The sequence below is a fragment of the Bidens hawaiensis genome, unplaced genomic scaffold, assembly GCF_021521415.1.
Source record: "Bidens hawaiensis isolate Kalapana, Puna unplaced genomic scaffold, B.hawaiensis_p1.1 tig00020750_1, whole genome shotgun sequence".
NCBI lineage: Eukaryota > Viridiplantae > Streptophyta > Magnoliopsida > Asterales > Asteraceae > Bidens > Bidens hawaiensis.
The window spans coordinates 275,986-299,126 of NW_027493187.1; the positions used below are offsets into that span (position 1 = coordinate 275,986).

At 37.0% G+C, this 23,141-nt stretch overlaps 1 long non-coding RNA gene across 3 annotated transcripts; it reads left to right on the top strand.

Annotated features, from left to right (window-relative positions):
- The first annotated feature begins 14,553 nt into the window (after window positions 1-14,553).
- On the top strand, window positions 14,554-22,108 carry LOC143561622 (uncharacterized). Of its 3 annotated transcripts, none has more exons than XR_013140339.1 (5): window positions 14,558-14,755; window positions 15,193-15,324; window positions 15,510-15,582; window positions 16,394-16,676; window positions 22,053-22,108. It is a non-coding gene; the product is annotated as an uncharacterized LOC143561622 (long non-coding RNA). The 3 variants fall into 3 exon arrangements; XR_013140338.1 differs by lacking the exon at window positions 22,053-22,108 and adding an exon at window positions 16,769-16,908; XR_013140337.1 differs by lacking the exon at window positions 22,053-22,108 and having other exon boundaries at window positions 14,554-14,755; window positions 16,394-16,916.
- The last annotated feature ends 1,033 nt before the right edge of the window (window positions 22,109-23,141 follow it).

The window sequence follows — 23,141 nt, forward strand, 5'->3', positions numbered from 1 at the left end:
GGTGAAATCAAATCAGTAGCATACCAATTAGCAATCACCAAGTAATCGGTGACTAATCCTGATTTTTACAACACTGGATGATAGGGACAAACTATTTACACACCACTCAAGCGTCATATGAGCTGTATGGTCCATACTGTAATCTTTGATGATGTTCTTTCCTGTTTGTTTCTTGCATAGAGTAATCATTATATGTTGATTGTGCCTTATGCACCACTATTTGTTCTTAAGTATTATAATCTTTGAAATTTTAGGTAAAATCATACATCTTTTTTTGGTGATCTTGTTTTGAATCTCATTAGTTATCGGTGATTATAAGCTCTTTGATGTTATGCTTGTTGCATTTAACCATAGATGCAACATTCTTGATTGGTGCAGGAAATTATTATTTAAGTTGTATGAAATGGATTCAGGTTCATGTTTGGACGTTTGTTATTGTTTGTATGTTTCAGGTGTACGATTCTCCTAACATCAAAGTGTTGATAGGAAACCATGTACGTCGTCGTATGGACACTAAGGCTATTGTTGAGTTACTTAGGAGTCTTAGTATTCCAACTGATATGTTACTGCCTCTTCCACCATTCATGATTTATCATAACATGTAACATCCCGAAATTTCAAAGTGATATTAATTATATTACTTACTAATAGAGGGAAAGTTTACTCGGGTTGTCAGGAAATAAATAATAGAGTAGGAGTTGGTATGAGTCGGGATAGTGTTGGATTAATGGAGACGGGTTAAATGAGAATGGGCCTTAGGTCCATGGGATTTCAGGGATATAAATATCCCCTAAACCCAAAATATCTTTCATTCCTTATTCTCTCTAACACTCCAAAAACACACACACACCACCAACTTCGCCGGCGGCCCGGACGAGAGAAGACCGAGATCAGAGAGAGAGAGAGAGAGCGATTAGTTGTGTTAACAAGTTAAACGAGATCCAAACAAGCTCAAAAAGGTATGATTCTTGATCTTTGAAGTTTAAAGATCCAAGCTTTTTAGTGTATAAGCGACCGAAAATGGTCGGGAAGCGTAGTGGGTGATATTGAACCATAGAAAGGGTGTTAAAATCGCTCGAAATGCTGGAAAGAAACCGAACAGCGGCTGTCTGGGCAACTTCGCCTGCATCTGGGCAACTTCGCCTTCAAAGCGATGAACTTCGCCTGCAAGCTAAGTTCGCCTGATGAACTTGGCCTGCAAGCTAAGTTCGCCTGATGGCAACTTCGCTGTAAAGTTAAGTTCGCCTAACTGGTAACTTCGCCTGAGGCCAAGTTCGCCTGATGACAACTTTGCCTGAAGCCAAGTTCGCCTGATGACAACTTCGCTGTAAAGCTAAGTTCGCCTAAGGTTTAACTTCGCCTAAAGCCAAGTTCGCCTAAGGTTTAACTTCGCCTAAAGCCAAGTTCGATTAGAAAATAAATTAAAAGCGATAAGTAAAAGTAAGCTAATACTAGGCCACCAGATTAGATCAGGCAAGTATTGATACGTGTAACTTGTACAGTCAGCCGAGCTCAGTTAAAGAAGGGATTTACAGCTACCAGAGGAAGAAGCAGAGTTCAGGTGAGTTTCTAGCCCCATTCCTTGTTATGTTTTCGGGGCTGTGTGCATACTCAATATGTTTGTTAATACACTTATCCTAAGAGATAAGTGTATGCCTTATGTGGATAATGTGAAATGTATGAATGATTGCTTGATGGTACATGAACGATCTTCGGATATTGCACGTACCGTCAGGTTGTAACGCTATGTATAAGGTAAGTATGTTATGTATGTTTATGTGTATGAACATGATAGAGATAATAGAAGAAAGAAATGATAATGTATGGTTGTATGGTTACGAAAAGGGTACCGAGCCCTAATAATACTCGAGGTATGATGTATGGCTGTATGGTTACGAAAAGGGTACCGAGCCCTACTAATACTCGAGGAATGATGTATGGTTGTATGGTAACGAAGAGGGAATCGAACCCTGCTAATATTCGAGAACTAGGGAACCGAACCCTACTAATATTCGATATTGCACATACTGTCGGGATATAAATAAAGATATTAATATTGTATGTAATGTAAGAATGATGTATGAACATTATGAATGAAAGCTTGTCGGTACGTGAACGATCTTCGGATATTGCACGTATCGTCAAGGGAAGTGAATAGCTCCTTACATGGATATTAAATAATAACTTATAGATACTGTTCCTTCTATGGAAAGTATAGTGTTCCTTCTATGGAAAGTATAGTGTTCCTTCATGGAAAGTATAGTGTTCCTTCTATGGATAGTAAAGTGTTCCTTCTATGGAAAGTATACAGAGTGTTCCTCCTATGGAAATTATATATAGTATGGTAATGGTAATGGTTCTTTTAATAGATATTATGTGACGATCCTCCTATGGATATTTATACTAGGGTAAGGTTGTAATATGTGTCTTCGGATACGGGAAGAAATATATGGGAATAAATTGTATGTTGCCTGATTAACTAGAACTCACTCAGCGTAGCTGACTTTTAGTATGCACGCAGGTGAGCTGATTATAGAGTTAGCATGAGGATGACACACGGCATGGATTGAACGGCTGGCATCTGAAGAAAGAAGTAAAGATGTTTTAAAAATAAAGTTTTGTGTTATGGTATCAAAGAAAAGATTTAATGTTTTGTAACAAATGATTGATGTTTTATATTCCGCGAAAAGTTTTAAAAAAAAACTCTGATTTGAAGAACTGTGTTTATGAGTAAATCCGACGCTAAAGTAGGGTCACCGGGTTCGGGGCCTTACAAGTTGGTATCAGAGCAAAGTTCGAGAGATTTAAGCATCCTACATGCTTAGACTCGAACAGAGAATGGGATTTAAGTAAGAAAGGAAAGAAGATGCCAGTTCAAGAATGCCATGTGTCGCTCAAGCAAGATGAGTAAAGGTAATGTGTATAATTAAATGATATATGTTAATGAGAAAGAAAGGATACGTGAACGGCAGGGATAGGAATAATTGATTGTTGAATTGGCTAACTGCTTAAGTAGAACCAGCACAAATAGACTCATAAAGGGAAGTGTATAGGACACGGAAAGTAACGTGATCAGCTAATCACAGCCGGCCACTGTGATTACCTGTTGGCCTTACTATCCTTGTACTAAACGGTTCCTGGAGTGATGATGTTTGTGTTTTCCCTTAGAATACAATGGCTGGAGCTGGAGACATTGTTGGAGCTGGAGGTCGCACCGGACGACGCGGCAGGCCTCGTCGTGTCCAGCAACCTTCGGTTGAGACAGCTTCCAACACCGAAGCTGAAGGAAGCGCAGCGGGAAGAAACCCAGAAAACAATGAAAGAGTTCAACTGGATCCCGCCATTCAAGCAGCTATTGTTCAAGCTGTGGCCACTGCTGTGAAGAATATTACCCCGGGAAGGTCTGCTGGAAGCCGTGAAAGAACTGTTGAAGGGGCAGGTGGTAATAATAGAAAGGATGACGAGAGGGAAAGGGGTGACTCAAGTGAGGTAAGATCTGTGAAAGATGATGATATGAAGAGGGGCCGAGGCGGTTGCAACTATAGGTCCTTCAAAGGTTGTGACCCGCCTAAGCTGACTGGTTTAGGAGACGCAATCGCTACTCTTCAATGGATAACCGCCATGGATAAGGTTATCCGCATTAGCGAGTGCCGTCCTGACCAAGCTGTCGGTTATGCCACCCAATCATTTGAAGATGAGGCTATGTATTGGTGGGAGAGTGTGGAGCATAGGAAGACCCGTGAAGAGATCAAGGCGATGAGATGGAATGACCTAAAAGACATGGTGATGAAGAGGTTCTGCGCTGATACAGAAGTTGAAAGAGTGGAGATGAAGTTTCTGAACTTGAAAGCGGGAGAGATGACACAACGGGAGTATACTACTGAATTCAACCGCATGTCTAGGTTGGTACCTGACATGGTGAACACCGAAGCTAAAAGGATCAAGTGTTACGTAAGGGGACTTCCACGGAATGTTCGCACTTTGGTTAAGTCTAGTAAGCCCGCAACATTTGACTCGGCCGTGGAATTGGCCGAGATGATTTATGAGGACCTTGCCAGCTGTGAAGAGGAGAAGATGGAACTGAAGAAAAAGAACCCAACCCCAGAACCAAAGGAAGCCAATGAGGTGGATCCACGCAAGAAGAAGGCAAGGCAGAAGGGGTTCACTGCTTGTGAAAAATGTGAGAAGAGAAACTCCGGAGAGTGCAGAATGGGATTAGGTGTTTGCTACAGGTGTGGAAGAGCAGGACATTCCTCTTGGGAATGTAATGATTACCATAGGTGTCACAACTGTGGAGGACGTGGGCACCTAGCAAGGGATTGCAAGAAGCCAAAGGGAGGACATGAAGGAGAGAAGAGTGCTTGAGGTTAAACAGATTCCTCCGTATGCTTAGAGAAGCCATTCAAGAAGGCTAGATGCTAGCCATAAGTATTAAATCTATGTGTAACTTATTGATGACTCGATGCGTGTTGTTTTATGTTGAAGTTTAGACTGGTGTTTATTAATTATGGTACGAATTGTCTGAATGCATGTTAGTCATGATAAATTGTTGTGTTGTGATAGAGTGTCGACTTAGGCTTTAGCATTAATATGATATAAGACAAAGCCTTTTGAAGATCGAAACGAGACTTGGTACATTGAGGGCCTCATTGACAAGCTACCGTAATAGCTAAAGCATATGAATACCACTCGATGACTACAATTAAAGAGTAAGAAGGATAACCCAGAAAGCAAAGGCGATAAGGAAGTGTTCGTTTCACAAGGAACAAGTTAGGTTTCGGGGACGAAACCTCTTTAAGGAGGGAAGACTTGTAACATCCCGAAATTTCAAAGTGATATTAATTATATTACTTACTAATAGAGGGAAAGTTTACTCGGGTTGTCAGGAAATAAATAATAGAGTAGGAGTTGGTATGAGTCGGGCTAGTGTTGGATTAATGGAGACGGGTAAAATGAGAATGGACCTTAGGTCCATGGGATTTCAGGGATATAAATATCCCCTAAACCCAAAATATCTTTCATTCCTTATTCTCTCTAACACTCCAAAAACACACACACACCACCAACTTCGCCGGCGGCCCGGACGAGAGAAGACCGAGATCAGAGAGAGAGAGTGTAACACCCCAACCCGGAACAGGCTAACGTGTTACTATTACAGATATCAAATCAACGCCACAATCCAAAATACAACAAAAATTAATGCAACCTATGTCATATTATTAAACAAAATGAATTAACTTTTAGAAGCTTGAACTTCATTTTGTTCTCTCATCACTAAATTCCCCGAATCCCGGATTACCTGAAAACAAAATAAGAAAAACAAAACAAGAAAACACGGCTGAGCCAAAAATTGCCCAGTAACGGAAAGAACAATAGTATAGGTAAGGACAGACGTAAGAGAATAAATATACGAACTTCAATTCAAACTCGAAACCAACCCTTTTTACCGAAACATATACTTTATAAAATTCGGATGTATGATCCGACACTTGGCCAGAACATGGTCAAACGCATGCGGAAATATATCAGAACTATAACAAAAACACCCAGAGCCAGAAACATATAACTTGTAACATATAATGTGTGACGTGTAACATATAACGTGTAACATTTAACTGAACTAGGATCTATAATTAAATGCGAAACATAATCCGATACACGATCGGGACGTAATCTGAATATACTCAAATTTAATCAAATGCATATACACATATCAAAACAGACCAGAAATATAGCGAAACAAAATATAATTACTAAAATACACGACGATGATGTTAAAATAAATAGGTCGTGTAATACGGAAGCACCCAGAGCCTAAACAGAGGGGTACACAGCTAGCTAGTCCATGCACCAAAGAGACGGTGTGGGTGGCGTGCACACATTGTTCCATCTCAAACAGAAGTCAGGAGTCAGGAGTCAGGAGTCGGAGCTAAGATCGATCTATACGCCTCTAAGTGGCCAAGGTACTACATGAGTACTTTCAGAGACGCCGTGAACTTTGATTACGCACTGTCACGATAAGTGCCATGTCAGGAGTCAGGAGTCAGAGCTAAGATCGATCTATACGCCTCTAAGTGGCCCTAATACTTCAAAAGTACTAGTTAGAGACGCCGTGAACTTTGATTACGCACTGTCACGATAAGTGCCTTCCCGTTGACGCCCCAACGACAAGTCAGAAAATGCTCGGGTAACAGAGTACTAAAACTAAAAACATATAACTAAAATATATCATATAAAAGAACTGAACTCAAAATATAACCGACGCGTAACGAAAATCCGTACTACAAAGTAACGGAATAGATTCAATACTATTAGTAAACGAGAACAAAAGCCGCACTACGAAGTAACGGAATATAATTAATACTATTAGAGAAAGAAACCAGAAACCGTACACTACGAGAACGGTGAAAACAATATAAAGCTAAAAGAAGAGAAACACGGAATCCGTACTACCAAGTAACAGAATATAATTAATACTAAGAGTAACAAAGACGGAAACCGTACCTTATAAGTGAATGACAATAACCGTAAGAAGATTTAAACTTGATTAAACGTCGCGAGATCCTACAATAATTTTAAAGAACGAAACTTGGATTATTCACTCATTGGGGTATGTTTAGTTTTCTAGAATTGTTGGTGACGTTCACTAATTTATAAAATGTGCACACATATATCATTTATGAATAATTTGCACTATAATTTATGTATTATCAATCTGTGTTGTAACGCTATTTATTTAAGGCTCTATTTAAATACTTCCATAGATTATGTAGAACATCAACCTGTAGTTAATTAACCTTCATCCCGTTTCAAGTATAAAATATCATATTTATATTTTCATGAACTGTTTAAAAACGTTTTAAATTTTGCACTTAGGAACATGACTTGGAAAATAAGAAAATATGGTGAAGCAGGCTGGCCAAACACTCTACGGCCCACCCACAACCCAATTCCAAAAACATGTTTTGGTTTGCAAAAGGGATTGTTTTGTTTCAAGAATGCGTGACCAGTGAATTAACCATGGAGTTATTTTATTTTATTGTTTTTTTTCTTTTAGATATTTAAACATATGTTACACTTGGATATCTTAACCTATTAATTATTCAGAATTAAGATAACTTGTCGTTCAAATCAATAGAAACTAAACGCAGAACATAAACTGATCGCGTGTTAGGCTGTTACCTGGTTGTCGGGCAGAAAGTTAACAGAAGATGAATATAGACGGCTGCGATTCCGGTAAGTAGAGAAGCGTCGAGGGAGGTAATGGTTGTCCCCGGCAACCCAGAGTGGTGGCGGCGGCTTCCCGCAGCAGCGGCGACGGTTCACTCGGAGAAGGGGCGGCGACGGCGGTACGTGGAGGCTGCACGTAGTGGTTGTAACATACGGCGGAAGCGAGAGACACAGCGACTGATCGAGTGTCGGCTTTCCGGCGAGTTACAGGGAAGTGGTGGCGTCGGTGAATATCTGTGGCGGTTGTCTCCGAAAACGATCGTTAGCGGTCGCGGTGGTTTCCGTCAGAAAGTTTCCGGCAAAGGTGTCGCGTTTCCTGACGAACCAAGTAGTGGCAGTGGTGATGGCGAAACTCGGAAGAGCAGGAAATGCGGTGTTGGCGTCAACCAAAGGCGACTGCTACGATGGCGGAGGTGATGACGGCAACCGGCGGGGTTGTGGTGTTGTACAGAGAGAGATTAAGATTTAAAGTTTGATGAATCGATATCGTTGGAACTTTATCGTTTATATATATTAAACAAGTTATAAACACAATCAAATTCCTAAATAAGTTGATTGTTTGTTGCTCACGTTTGAATTTGAAACAAGTTGATCTAGATGAAGATTGGAATATAAAATAATAAACATATGCTCAGTCATGAGTTTGAAATCATCTAGGTTTTAATTTTAAATTATTATTATTATTATTATTATTATTATTATTATTATTATTATTATTATTATTATTATTCCCATTATTATTATTATTATATCATATTTTGTAAACTAAAATTTACGGGTATTACAACTCTTCCATCCTACAAAAAACATTTCGTCCTCGAAATTGTAAGACGGTGACACATACTTTCGGATATCACGGAAACGAAACAAACCTAAACTTTATATATTTTCTTATATCCATTACTAATATTTATTATTTTAAATATGCGGATATTACAATTCTACCTCCCTAAATAAAATTTCGTCCTCGAAATTTCTAGTTATCCATGCGCAATCAAACTTTAACGTAACGGATAAGAAACATAACTTCAAGCGGTAATGATACCAAACAAAACTTAAATGGTAAACTAAAATATTTAACTGAGAATACTTAATCATATTACTGAAATGAAACAGAAAATTTTTCTCTAAATACATATAATTGGGTGTATCACAAAAATGTCAAACGAAGACATCTAAATGAATCCTATAACTAGTAACCGAGACAAAACAACTAACTGAAACAGGTGACTATAAGTAGAACTTAAAAACGGTAACAAATTTGATCCTTCATAATTTTAAAAGCTCAAAACATATCAAATTCAAAAATCAAATTTTATAAGTTTACATATTTTTTTTTTACTCATATACAAATAAATAAATAGATAAATTAATAAACACATAACACTAGCACAATAAAGTGAAAAATCTTATGACGAGGTCATATCGGATGGAGTATTAGAGGAACAAAATCTGCATAAAAGAATTTTTGTAGCACACCTGCGTACCTGTAAATTCACGATTACGTTCGCGACCATAATCGTCAATTTACCTTACGACTGTGTCCTAACAAGCCTTCCATTATGCATTTTAAAAACATGGCTTGGCTTATAACAAAAGAGTAATGTGATGACAAAATAATTAAGAAATGATGTTTATTCAAATGCATAATTATCGCGGAAAACGTCTAGAGGCGTGCGTGGTAGTAAAGTCTGAATCGAGCGTAGAGGGTACGTAAGTCAAAGTCGTGATCCCTTTAGTTGTGTAGCGTTGTCTTCGAAAGTCATTTCCATATTTGTATAGTGTAAGCATGAACAATTTATTCAACTAAATGAAATCCGGAAAGTCAGAGATTGACGTAGGTGCCTAGAAAGGACTCTAAAAATAGACCGAAAATCACAAAATGATCGGCACGAAGATTGATATGAAATATTAATCCTAACCCAACGTCTACCCATTATCTCACAAGTCTGATTTTAATGTTTGAGTTTTCTACAGGAAAGAGCCTTAGCTCTGATACCATAACTGTAACACCCCAATCCGGAACAGGCTAACGTGTTACTATTACAGATATCAAATCAACGCCACAATCCAAAATACAACAAAAATTAATGCAACCTATGTCATATTATTAAACAAAATGAATTAACTTTTAGAAGCTTGAACTTCATTTTGTTCTCTCATCACTAAATTCCCCGAATCCCGGATTACCTGAAAACAAAATAAGAAAAACAAAACAAGAAAACACGGCTGAGCCAAAAATTGCCCAGTAACGGAAAGAACAATAGTATAGGTAAGGACAGACGTAAGAGAATAAATATACGAACTTCAATTCAAACTCGAAACCAACCCTTTTTACCGAAACATATACTTTATAAAATTCGGATGTATGATCCGACACTTGGCCAGAACATGGTCAAACGCATGCGGAAATATATCAGAACTATAACAAAAACACCCAGAGCCAGAAACATATAACTTGTAACATATAATGTGTGACGTGTAACATATAACGTGTAACATTTAACTAAACTAGGATCTATAATTAAATGCGAAACATAATCCGATACACGATCGGGACGTAATCTGAATATACTCAAATTTAATCAAATGCATATACACATATCAAAACAGACCAGAAATATAGCGAAACAAAATATAATTACTAAAATACACGACGATGATGTTAAAATAAATAGGTCGTGTAATACGGAAGCACCCAGAGCCTAAACAGAGGGGTACACAGCTAGCTAGTCCATGCACCAAAGAGACGGTGTGGGTGGCGTGCACACATTGTTCCATCTCAAACAGAAGTCAGGAGTCAGGAGTCAGGAGTCGGAGCTAAGATCGATCTATACGCCTCTAAGTGGCCAAGGTACTACATGAGTACTTTCAGAGACGCCGTGAACTTTGATTACGCACTGTCACGATAAGTGCCATGTCAGGAGTCAGGAGTCAGAGCTAAGATCGATCTATACGCCTCTAAGTGGCCCTAATACTTCAAAAGTACTAGTTAGAGACGCCGTGAACTTTGATTACGCACTGTCACGATAAGTGCCTTCCCGTTGACGCCCCAACGACAAGTCAGAAAATGCTCGGGTAACAGAGTACTAAAACTAAAAACATATAACTAAAATATATCATATAAAAGAACTGAACTCAAAATATAACCGACGCGTAACGAAAATCCGTACTACAAAGTAACGGAATAGATTCAATACTATTAGTAAACGAGAACAAAAGCCGCACTACGAAGTAACGGAATATAATTAATACTATTAGAGAAAGAAACCAGAAACCGTACACTACGAGAACGGTGAAAACAATATAAAGCTAAAAGAAGAGAAACACGGAATCCGTACTACCAAGTAACAGAATATAATTAATACTAAGAGTAACAAAGACGGAAACCGTACCTTATAAGTGAATGACAATAACCGTAAGAAGATTTAAACTTGATTAAACGTCGCGAGATCCTACAATAATTTTAAAGAACGAAACTTGGATTATTCACTCATTGGGGTATGTTTAGTTTTCTAGAATTGTTGGTGACGTTCACTAATTTATAAAATGTGCACACATATATCATTTATGAATAATTTGCACTATAATTTATGTATTATCAATCTGTGTTGTAACGCTATTTATTTAAGGCTCTATTTAAATACTTCCATAGATTATGTAGAACATCAACCTGTAGTTAATTAACCTTCATCCCGTTTCAAGTATAAAATATCATATTTATATTTTCATGAACTGTTTAAAAACGTTTTAAATTTTGCACTTAGGAACATGACTTGGAAAATAAGAAAATATGGTGAAGCAGGCTGGCCAAACACTCTACGGCCCACCCACAACCCAATTCCAAAAACATGTTTTGGTTTGCAAAAGGGATTGTTTTGTTTCAAGAATGCGTGACCAGTGAATTAACCATGGAGTTATTTTATTTTATTGTTTTTTTTCTTTTAGATATTTAAACATATGTTACACTTGGATATCTTAACCTATTAATTATTCAGAATTAAGATAACTTGTCGTTCAAATCAATAGAAACTAAACGCAGAACATAAACTGATCGCGTGTTAGGCTGTTACCTGGTTGTCGGGCAGAAAGTTAACAGAAGATGAATATAGACGGCTGCGATTCCGGTAAGTAGAGAAGCGTCGAGGGAGGTAATGGTTGTCCCCGGCAACCCAGAGTGGTGGCGGCGGCTTCCCGCAGCAGCGGCGACGGTTCACTCGGAGAAGGGGCGGCGACGGCGGTACGTGGAGGCTGCACGTAGTGGTTGTAACATACGGCGGAAGCGAGAGACACAGCGACTGATCGAGTGTCGGCTTTCCGGCGAGTTACAGGGAAGTGGTGGCGTCGGTGAATATCTGTGGCGGTTGTCTCCGAAAACGATCGTTAGCGGTCGCGGTGGTTTCCGTCAGAAAGTTTCCGGCAAAGGTGTCGCGTTTCCTGACGAACCAAGTAGTGGCAGTGGTGATGGCGAAACTCGGAAGAGCAGGAAATGCGGTGTTGGCGTCAACCAAAGGCGACTGCTACGATGGCGGAGGTGATGACGGCAACCGGCGGGGTTGTGGTGTTGTACAGAGAGAGATTAAGATTTAAAGTTTGATGAATCGATATCGTTGGAACTTTATCGTTTATATATATTAAACAAGTTATAAACACAATCAAATTCCTAAATAAGTTGATTGTTTGTTGCTCACGTTTGAATTTGAAACAAGTTGATCTAGATGAAGATTGGAATATAAAATAATAAACATATGCTCAGTCATGAGTTTAAAATCATCTAGGTTTTAATTTTAAATTATTATTATTATTATTATTATTATTATTATTCCCATTATTATTATTATTATATCATATTTTGTAAACTAAAATTTACGGGTATTACAACTCTTCCATCCTAAAAAAAACATTTCGTCCTCGAAATTGTAAGACGGTGACACATACTTTCGGATATCACGGAAACGAAACAAACCTAAACTTTATATATTTTCTTATATCCATTACTAATATTTATTATTTTAAATATTTTAAATATGCGGATATTACAGAGAGAGAGCGATTAGTTGTGTTAACAAGTTAAACGAGATCCAAACAAGCTCAAAAAGGTATGATTCTTGATCTTTGAAGTTTAAAGATCCAAGCTTTTTAGTGTATAAGCGACCGAAAATGGTCGGGAAGCGTAGTGGGTGATATTGAACCATAGAAAGGGTGTTAAAATCGCTCGAAATGCTGGAAAGAAACCGAACAGCGGCTGTCTGGGCAACTTCGCCTGCATCTGGGCAACTTCGCCTTCAAAGCGATGAACTTCGCCTGCAAGCTAAGTTCGCCTGATGAACTTCGCCTGCAAGCTAAGTTCGCCTGATGGCAACTTCGCTGTAAAGTTAAGTTCGCCTAACTGGTAACTTCGCCTGAGGCCAAGTTCGCCTGATGACAACTTCGCCTGAAGCCAAGTTCGCCTGATGACAACTTCGCTGTAAAGCTAAGTTCGCCTAAGGTTTAACTTCGCCTAAAGCCAAGTTCGCCAGAGGTTTAACTTCCCCTAAAGCCAAGTTCGCCTAAGGTTTAACTTCGCCTAAAGCCAAGTTCGATTAGAAAATAAATTAAAAGCGATAAGTAAAAGTAAGCTAATACTAGGCCACCAGATTAGATCAGGCAAGTATTGATACGTGTAACTTGTACAGTCAGCCGAGCTCAGTTAAAGAAGGGATTTACAGCTACCAGAGGAAGAAGCAGAGTTCAGGTGAGTTTCTAGCCCCATTCCTTGTTATGTTTTCGGGGCTGTGTGCATACTCAATATGTTTGTTAATACACTTATCCTAAGAGATAAGTGTATGCCTTATGTGGATAATGTGAAATGTATGAATGATTGCTTGATGGTACGTGAACGATCTTCGGATATTGCACGTACTGTCAGGTTGTAACGCTATGTATAAGGTAAGTATGTTATGTATGTTTATGTGTATGAACATGATAGAGATAATAGAAGAAAGAAATGATAATGTATGGTTGTATGGTTACGAAAAGGGTACCGAGCCCTAATAATACTCGAGGTATGATGTATGGCTGTATGGTTACGAAAAGGGTACCGAGCCCTACTAATACTCGAGGAATGATGTATGGTTGTATGGTAACGAAGAGGGAATCGAACCCTACTAATATTCGAGAACTAGGGAACCGAACCCTACTAATATTCGATATTGCACGTACTGTCGGGATATAAATAAAGATATTAATATTGTATGTAATGTAAGAATGATGTATGAACATTATGAATGAAAGCTTGTCGGTACGTGAACGATCTTCGGATATTGCACGTATCGTCAAGGGAAGTGAATAGCTCCTTACATGGATATTAAATAATAACTTATAAATAGTGTTCCTTCTATGGAAAGTATAGTGTTCCTTCTATGGATAGTAAAGTGTTCCTTCTATGGAAAGTATACAGAGTGTTCCTCCTATGGAAATTATATATAGTATGGTAATGGTAATGGTTCTTTTAATAGATATTACGTGACGATCCTCCTATGGATATTTATACGAGGGTAAGGTAGTAATATGTGTCTTCGGATACGGGAAGAAATATATGGGAATAAATTGTATGTTGCCTGATTAACTAGAACTCACTCAGCGTAGCTGACTTTTAGTATGCACGCAGGTGAGCTGATTATAGATTTAGCATGAGGATGACACACGGCATGGATTGAACGGCTGGCATCTGAAGAAAGAAGTAAAGATGTTTTAAAAATAAAGTTTTGTGTTATGGTATCTAAGAAAAGATTTAATGTTTTGTAACAAATGATTGATGTTTTATATTCCGCGAAAAGTTTTAAAAAAAAACTCTGATTTGAAGAACTGTGTTTATGAGTAAATCCGACGCTAAAGTAGGGTCACCGGGTTCGGGGCCTTACATAACACCTATTTCATATTAGTTTAAGCTCAATATCCTTTTGGTCATTTCAACATGGATAGTTGCATAAACAGTTTATATGAATTCTCTGACCAAATTTACTTATGAATTGGTCGATTTAAGTTATTATATCTACAAGAAATTGGTCAATTCGTGAATTTGGTCCAAAAAATGCTAGTGCATAAAACATCTTATATAATTTTTATAATAATTCAATCTATTAAATATAACAAACTTGTTTATCCATTTTTACATTATTAAATTTGTAACATGTATAAATTTTGGACAACTAGTACTTCTGCTCAACCCGACACATACAAATGTAAGATGTATTATATTTAATGAACTTTTTAAATCATTTGGCATCCTTTAATTGTAAGCGATTGACTATATATTTTGTTGCATGATAGTTTATTCTACAGAGTGCGAAGCACGCTAGTGTTTGATGGAGCTTGCTACTTTTTTATAATTTTCTTTTTATGAAACTTAGAAGTTAACAAATAGTAACCTCCTCGGGTTCATGTCATTCGAATATTTATATATATGTTGTGACTTGTTAAGTTTTCATCAGGAACAACTGCATATATAGAGCAATCAATTCCGCATCCAGGAGACGGGAAACTGGTTTGTTTTTTCTTTATTTATTTTATGTTGGTGTTCGGATATGTGTTTTAAACTGATTATTGTGATTTGAAGTTCAATGATCAGATTTTAATGTTTGGATTCTGCTTTTGTTTATGTGATTATTTGTGGTTAAATATACTGTTTTGGATATTTAGTTTCAATTCTTCTTTTATCCTAACTTAAAAGAATTTTGGTTTTTTCTTCATAAAATTGTCACTTCTGGACATATTATCTATCAAATAATCTGTTTTGCTTATATTATTATTACAATTTGACAAAACAAAAATACATCCAAACACTATCTTCTTCTACAAGGCTTTTTGTTACAGGCGATTTTCTTATTCCGCTTTTTTAATTTCACATTATCACTTTCAAAATGCGCATTCAAACACCCTTTAACTCCCATAATATTGTTTTGATGAGGTTTAAATGATCAGGGATGGTGGAGTGGCGGATTTAATTATGGGCTATGGATTGGGGTCCTTGTTGCGTCCGGGATTTCTGTGGTCCCAGTGCCATCTTTGCGATGGAAACAGGAATTCAAACTGTCCGGAAATGGCAAAACAAAGGTTTGTTAATTGCTTCTGAATATAAAGGAAAATGTATTATCCTTCTTTTTAATACATATAATTAACTAGGATCAGTGATTTTCGGCATTTCTTGAAAAGTTATATATTTCAAGCACCGCAAAGTAATAATATTTTTGTTAAATCTTTTGGTGTTCTACTTGTAATATGTGAAAAAATGTTGGCAGGATGATAGCAGGGCACTTGCATGCTCCCTATTTCCATCATTAAGTTCCTCACTGAAAAGAAAAAAGGATCACGGTACTTGCACATCTATCTGTAATTTCCTTGTGAGTTGAAAGGTGGTCGGGCTGGGTAACAGGTTCAGTTGGGTCGGGCACTCGGGCCATGCCAGCCCAACCCACATTCACTTTTTTTCCTGTTTTTTGTTTTAATTTTAAATAACTAGTATGTGAAATATGATTACAGTTTGCAAACCTACATTGTTAATAGGGGTGTAAACGAGTTGAGCGGAGCTGAATTGCTCGGCTCATTTTATATTGATGTACTAGATAGAAACCAGTGTATTACACGGGTTGAATAAAGTAAATTCTAATTAAATATTATATAGTTAGTAATAAAGATCTAGAAATTAGAAAAACATAAGCGGAAAACAACTTATTTATATATTAGGTGAAGAAAGAGAAGTAGGAAAAGCAAATGATGGCTCACAGAATTGTAAAAAGTGACGTTCTCAAGCCTCCCATTTACTTATTTATTATACATAGATTTATAATAGTTTATCATGTAATGTATAATTGATATATTAATTAAATGAAGCTTGGGCCCAGGTTCATTTATTAAACGAGCTTCTTTTTAGGCTTGAGATCGAGCTCGTTTAAGCTCAGCTCGATTTGAGCTTTTGGCGAGCCGATTTCGAGCACGAGCGGCTTGGCAAGTTTACAACAATATTATTATATACCTAAATATTTTTGTAGTAAAACAATGTGGCTTATGCACTTGAATACCTTTCATCTGTTTGATCTGGTTGTTCCATTTAACCAGATGCATTTTTAAGTTGTATGGGTTAGTTTTAAATTTTTGACTTATGTATGGGTTTTAACTTTTGTAGGTCGGGCTGAGGCGCTGCTCATTGCTGCATATGGAAAAGGAATAAGATTAAACTCCGATTCAGAGTCATTAATGGCCATTGACGCGGACAATAGTACATCGTAAGATGTTCATGCCTGTCGGTAGCTTGGAAATGCATGTGCTAGTGAGCAATGGACCTAATTACATTAACAAAAGTTGGTTTCGTATGGAATCTAATTAAGGGGATGATGCTATATTAAATGTGACTTGGGTACGGAATATGAGGATTGGTTTTCTGTACAATTGGGCAATTGGCGACGTCTGTAAGCATACATTATTATCACATTTTTATGTAGATCTTATTGGTTAAATAGTTTTTTTTTTCATTACAATATGTGTGTTGTCTTTCTTCTAGCCAGGACACTATCAAGTAATATCAACCTACTAAATATGTTAAATTCAGTTATACATTTTGTTGAAGACCGAGTTGCTTTTATTCATACGCTACACGTTCCGTTGACTTATTTCTTGATTTTTTATATTTTCTTTTAAGACTTTTACCTTCTAAAGTAGAGGTGAAAAAAAATACTGGGTTGCGAACAGAGCCTGGGTTTCAACCTGAACTGAACCTGATTTGGTTGAACAGGGTGCACCTAACCAAACTGTAGGGTTGAAATCGGTTTGTAATCCTATATTTTGAAACCGGTTAAAACGTGTCAAATCCGATCCTTTCCTCCTAGAAACATGTTCAACTTGAACAAGGGGTAGCCAGCCAAGAACCCATTTTGCACCTCTATTCTAACAGGATATAAGGCTTAGGATGGGCCTTTGAGTAGTTGGCTTGGGCCCAACCATTTTTCTATGCATTACTTTGAAATTATCAAGCAAGCCTATGGATTTTGGCACTGTTAGAAGCAAAGTTGATGAGGTTTGGAAGAATTGGAGGTTCATTTCCTGTAGTCTCTCAATTAGTGCTGCTTGGTATGATGTGGTGGTTTTCCAATTTAAACATGTCAAGACATATATGTTGAGTGGCAGTGAAATTAATTGTACTGATTATCCTTGTGTTACCCTGCTTTGATGATACCAATAAATTTGGTTACTTGTTGAATTAGAAAGATTGAATGTTGACTAAATAAATGGCCAGCTTGATCTTTCTTTGGGCCAGCTTATAGTTTTACCCTCTGAAATGCATTCGTGTTCACTATTTGGTATCTGTTGTGGGTAATTTATTTTCATGGAAATCTGCTTGGCTATGATATTTCCACTTTTCTTTTCATTTCAAACGCCCACATTATTATTGTATATTAATACAATTGTCAAACTGCAAAGTCTTGTTTTTTTCCTTTTGTAGCATACATATTACCTGCTTGCATCATGATTTAAGTTCCACGCTGCCTATTTCTTTCAGTGTTGCACATATACACCTATATTTACATGCATACATCTTATATATGTGCATGCATACATTGGTCAGGCTTTTGTAAATTTCAACTCCATACAGAGTCAGTCTTACCTGGCTTCATGTGCAAGGCTACTTGTCAATTTTTAACTTTTTTCCTTATATGTTTATCGCATTTTATTTCAACTTTTGAAATTTAAATTTCATTTTTAACGCCTTTCAAACTAGTTTAAATCGCATAAAAATTCACCTTTTTAGGCGATTTATCCTGTTCTAGTGGTGTTACGTTCGTTTTTATCCCTATAATATTTAATACGTTTATCGCATTTTATTTCAACTTTTGGAATGTTAATTGCATTTTAACGCTCATAAAACTTATTTAAATTGCATAAAATCCGACTTTTAGGCGATTTAATCCGTTCGAGTGGCGTTATATGAAACGTGTATGTGAGGCCTTAGGAAGTTATCATGATTTAGTTGATGTTGAGCGAAGATTTGTTTCAATTGTTGATTTGTTGATGATGATACTTTCCCTCAACAAAGAGTCTCTCTGAGTCGTCCATCGTTGGCAGTGGCGAAGTTTGAACATAATTGTAGGGGGGTTGACCGGACTCCAGGGGGGGGTGTGGAGTACAATAAATTTACAGTTTTGAAGTAAAAAACAGCTAAAAACGCATAAATTTACACTTTCACGCAAAAAATAATATGGGGGCGCCCCCTCCCCGCCCCATTAAGCTACGCCCCTGATCGTTGGTTAACATGCTTGCTTATTTGAAACAATTGGAAGCTCTCATGGCTTGTACTGTATGTATGGTGATTATCAAGAGGTCTGTAATGGTCAAGACTTTAGAACCTACACGACTGTTATTTGGAACCCTTCAATTAGAAAAGCGGTTGATGTTGTTGTGCCTAATGTGGCAGATGGGTGGTCATTTGAAACGGTTTTGGGGTTTGTCGTAAGAGACTATTGATACTAAGATTGTCAAGATTGCATATTTTAATAGGGGGAATTGTGCAGAAAGTATAAGTTGCATCCCTTGTAAATTTGAGGTTTTTACATGAAGCACAAGGGCTTGGAGAAGTACATATATTGTCAATCTTCCTCATAAATCAATTCAATTTGCATTTGGTAGATTGAAGGTAGTACAGATGGGTTTCTTTGGCTTAATACTGATAGGATTGCTACGGAAGGTGGATATGGGCTACGTAATATGATGATATCATTTGATTTGTCAAGCAAAGAATTTAGAGAAGTAAACTTCCCTGATAGTTTAGCCCACCAATCTTGTGATCATTTATCTATTTTTAAGCTGAGGGAGTCTCTTGTTTTGCTTGAACGTGATGGGGATCACACGGTTTCCGTTGTATGTATGATGTATAATGGATGATGGTGTTTCAAAATCTTTTGCAAAACTATTACTATTAACACAATGCATGCATTATGTGTAAGGGGGTTTAGAAAGAGTGGTGAACCGAATTTGTGGGACTGACAGCTTTTATAGGGGCAAACATCTTACCACTAAACCACTAGATCATCGATAGTAAGGTAATAAATAGTTTCAACAAACGACTATTACAGTCAATTTTAATCCTCTGCTTTTATAATATTCACAACCTAACTCTAAAAATTACGATAATGTCATCACCATGCTTTACAAAAATAATGTAAATGGTCACAGTAAGTTTAAATAAATTTGGTTCACACCCAACTGGTAATCCTAATATAATATCTAGAGTCATGTACAACATGCATACACCAAACTAAATTAGAACATTAAATTTGAGATTAAGCAAGTATAGACAAATATACCCCCCATTATTTAACGCTAAGTTATAGTTCTCAAACTATATACAATCACGGTGTGTGTTCTTTTGAGTAGAAACAACATATATATCCGTTTTGCATATTTCACGCACCTTATAAGATGGGAAACATGTTATCATCACCGTCTTCTTCGTCATCATGCCTAGATATTTGAATCCGAGGCTGCTGACATTCCCATTAGGATCATGATACTTGAAGGATGGATTGACACAACATTTCATCTCATGAAAGAGATTTAAATTGTTCACTATAAATTGTGTTAACACAATAGCTCTAATAATAACAAACATGTTGCATCTATATCGTTTTCCTCATTCACGTTTTTTTTCTCCGGTTTGTCAATCTAATCTTTAAAATCTTCACATCAAGTAAACAGGACCCACAATTACATCTTGATTCCTCAAATCAATCATTGTTTTTCTTTTTATTTAAAAATCGCTCAAAAAGTGTATGCTACATGAAAGATAAAAACCACAAAAGTTGCATTATTGAATACGAGTTTGACTATTACCATTAAATATTAAATACATATGTCAAAGTCATCAAATATTTGTAACAAAATGTATAAAGTTATCTTGTGAAAAGCCCAAACCACTCAAAGCGCATACGCCTAGCCTAGAGTATGGTAGTTTAGGTTGATCCTTTCGGACGATATTTGGCTGTGCTTTTGACAACATTAATATAAAGATCTACGTGGGTCAACCCATCCCGTTTTGACCAATATATGTGTGTATACATATTGTAATTTTGTAATTAAATAATCAAATTAATTAATAAAAGTGTAAACTTAGAAGAAAATTGGTGCAAAATGTAACTTTGCAATGCATTTTTCTTACATTTAGTATTTCCTGCTAGTTTTGTATATAGTAAAGTAATAATTATTATTTAATAAATATAAATAGATTATACTAAATAAAAACAATACAAATATTAAACCTATTTAGGTGTTGAAACTTGAAAATCAGCCACCACCAAACCAAACCAAACCCAAGGATAAAGGGTTGAAGAAGACGACGGAGGATCGTAGCATCGGAGGTAACATCGGAAGTTGCAGGCTTGTGTCGAAAGCATGGAGATCGGTGATGTCGACAGGTAAGTTTAATCGACGAATATAAACTTGCCGCCGTGAAGACGACTTATCTTCGGTGTCTGTTTTGATGTAGCGGTGAAAAGGGGATGGGCATCTGTTACGCTCATGATATTTACTTCTTTACTCAGGCAGTCGGTTTCTATGTTGTCTATTCACACAGATTGAGCCCCTTCAAGGATGATGTTGCTGTTGTCGTTGATGATCAAGACTGGGTGGAGGTGGCTTTCATTGCAGCCCCGCCTGCGCATCGTGTATGCACAAAGTCTGCCGACAATTGGATTGCGGTCTTGGATGAGGGTGAGAATTCGTTTAAAAAAGTGGACGCAAAGGACTTCAAAGCACACTATCCCCGTCTTTCGCAGCCAACTTCTGAGTATCGACGTAGTCGAGTGATATATGTCCCGTCTTTTGTGGATCCTTGCCCTGCAAATCCAGCCTAGTGATATGTTCTGTGGATCCTAAGCGTATAGATCTAGCCTAGTGAATCCGTGATTGGCGGTGAACAACTGTTTGTTTTGTTTCCTTTCCTACCACTTGTTTTCGTTTGTTGTTACTGGTTTTTTAATCAATCTTACTTAATGTTTCTTATTTATGGTGTTTTGCATTATTAAATCTTGGTGAATGATTTCTTATCATGGGTGATTGGAAAGATGCATTTTTTGATTGCATTGTGATAGGAACCCAAGGAAATATTTGTTCATCTGTTTGTTTTTTATATGTTGGGTGTTTTTTTTTTACACCAAGCTAGTGGTTGCCTACCAGTTAGTTCTGTTTCATTGTTGCTGCAATGGTTATTTCTGCAGCATTTGAATTTTTTGATGATGGTGTTTTGAATGCAGAGAAGAGGGCCTGCTCTTGTTTCTTTGCGTAACTGCAGCATTACACCTCTTCTCGTGCTTAACTAAATATGCAAAAACACTTTGTTATGTTTTTGTTTGAGAGACCAGGAAAGGTTGTTGACAGCCTGTTTGTATGATACTAAACCATTGATATCCATCCATATTCTAACTACAAAAAAAAATGTTTTTCTGAGGCGCTGCTCATTGCTGCATATGGAAAAGGCATAAGATTAAACTCTGATTCTGGGTCATTAATGACCATTGACACGGGCAATAGTGCATCGTAAGATGTTCATGCAGGTGTTATCAGTAATGGACCTAATTACGTTAACAAAAGTTGGTTTCATATGGAATCTAATTAAGGGGATGATGCTATATTAAATGTGACTTGGGTACGGAGTATGAGGATTGTTTTTCTGTACAATTGGGCAATTGGTGACGTCTGTAAGCGTACGTTGTTAATACATTTTTATGTAGATCTTATTGGTTAAATAGTTTTTGTTTTTTTTTTTCATTACAACGTTTGTGTTATCTTTCTTCTAGCCAGAACACTATCAAGTAGTATCAACCTACTAAATATGTTAAAATCAGTTTGCACTTTGTTGATACGCTACACGTTCCATTGACATATTTCTTGAGGTTTTATATTTTCTTTTAAGACTTTTACCTTCTAAACTAGAGGTGAAAAAAATAGTGGGTTGCGAACCGAGCCTGGTTTTCAACCTGAACTTGGTTGAACAGGGTGCACCTGAACCAAACTGTAGGGTTGAAATGGGTTTGTAATCCTATACTTTGAAACCGGTTAAAACGTGTCAAATTCGATTCTTTCCTCCTAGAAACATGTTCAACTTGAACAAGGGGTAGCCAGCCAAGAACCTATTTTGCACCTCCTAGAAATATTGTTATGCTACACCTCATAATGCCTAAGGTACAATGCACAAAGAATATGAGTTTCACACGTAATTATCTTGGTATAGATTTAGAGAGTATGTACAGCCAAAACTTCACATGGTTGTGTCCATGTCAATGTGAATGAGTATGGATAATAATGGTGTTACTATATTTATTTGGTCATCTAGAAACAAAGTTGGCTACAGGTAATTTAATTGCTTCTTCTTAATTTGTCCAATTTATTTAGATGTATCTACCAACCGAAAAGCATAACATAATGCACATTATATTATGATCTTGTTTGCATGCATATATTTTTAGCTACAAGTATACATCATATATATGTATATTTTTATGTGCCATATTTATATAATATATTGTAGGGGGGTGTTAAACGTGTCATGAATGCAGGTTGGCAGGCAACCAACATGAACCTGGAAATTTGATACGAACCCGAACGTGACCGGACTCGAAAATTGTTTCAGACACATGTTATCAAATACGACCCGCATATGTTTTATTATTTTGTTTCACACGAATTAGCTTAATCACTTTATAACTGTTAGGCATTTGGCTAGCTTCTATTTGTAGAAAGTAGAAAACCATTTACTTTTCCTGTGTTCACCTAGCCATTTCAGTGGGAATAGTTGTAAAGCCGATTCTCATTTCCGGTTCAATACCTAGCGGGAATCTATCGGATATCAAGTTTTATCCACGAGTGATGGCAATACCTGTTAGTTT